Genomic DNA, 1,166 nt, shown 5'->3' with positions numbered 1-1,166 from the left:
AAAAAAAAAAAAAAAAAAAAAACAACGACAAAAGGGTTAACCCTCTAGAGGATTAATAAATCACACCTAGTACGGGCCGTTATAGGTAATTCCATTCGAGACGAATAGCTTTGTTGGAAATAGTCGTTCTTACGCGAAGAAGCGAAAGTACCGAGAAACCTCGCAAGAGAGAGGAAACGCCCTGGCGATTAACGCATAAATACGCGGCCTATCGACGTTGGTAATCCCTTATACATACTTTACTGTATCGTTATGTGATGATGATGGCGGTTCTGTTTTTTTTTCCTTTTTTTTTGCCATTTGTTGGTCGATGGTGCGCGTTTTCTTGCGACCATATTTTTAATAACCCCTCGCACCGAAATTATTCAAGCTTGCTTTCGCGATTCACTCGATAAAAAGACGACGCAAGCGACGTTATGCTACTAAACATTAGATTACACATTATTTATTTGTTTTTATTTTCTTGTATGCTTGTTATCTCTCAACTAGTGTCGCTTTTAGCAATTATCGTTAAAGAGGCTTTGAAACCAGTTTTCCTATATATACACTGAATTCAAGTCGGCGACAAAGCCGACATCGAGAGTCTTTGTCCGGTGTACATGGTTTGTTTATAATGCGCTTGCGCAATGAGTTGAGGAGATTAAGAGTTAGGTTTAATAATGTCTATACTTATGACGGACTAAAGATTTTAATTGTAGCAAGGCCCTCGGCTACGTCCCAATTTTTTTCCGCCATGACACCCAACACGCCATCGAACGATGCTTCATCATCTTTCATTCCTTCGCTCTATCCCTCTCTGTCTCTCATTCACTCGCACTCGTCCTTCTCTCACTCGTTTCTCGTCACGCTTCATCCAGTTCGACTTCAGAGTCTCTCGTATAACTCTTGGTCTCTCTTTCTCTTTCTGTGACTAACCGGTCGTATATATTATCGCGAACAAAGGACACCGAGTCGGCCGTATCGGCTTCGTATTGAGTTCAATTTACAACGGGACATCCTCCTGGCGAGGAGCTCACGGCGCTGCTCCCTAATATTCTCCTCTATATACTTCTTCCGTGTAGTCTAAACGCTCCTTTCGATTATTTTATTTACTTTTTTTCTTTATTCCCTCTCTCTGTTCTTACTCCCACTCTCTGTCCGGGGGCGCGGGGGGAGAGGGGGGGGGG

General features: G+C 42.6%; 1 protein-coding gene across 8 annotated transcripts in view; it reads right to left on the bottom strand.

Annotated features, from left to right (window-relative positions):
* Positions 1-243: 243 nt before the first annotated feature.
* The window catches only part of LOC107267207 (glycogen synthase kinase-3 beta-like), a 22,771-nt gene continuing 21,848 nt past the window's right edge, over positions 244-1,166 (bottom strand). For all 8 annotated transcript variants that reach the window (XM_025084412.1, XM_025084411.1, XM_015738601.2 and 5 more), the window contains one exon: positions 244-1,166. The gene's annotated coding sequence lies outside the window, so the exon portion shown is untranslated.

The sequence above is a fragment of the Cephus cinctus genome, unplaced genomic scaffold, assembly GCF_000341935.2.
Source record: "Cephus cinctus unplaced genomic scaffold, Ccin1 Ccin1_scaffold0351, whole genome shotgun sequence".
Taxonomy (NCBI): domain Eukaryota; kingdom Metazoa; phylum Arthropoda; class Insecta; order Hymenoptera; family Cephidae; genus Cephus; species Cephus cinctus.
This window is presented reverse-complemented; position numbering and strand designations above follow the sequence as displayed.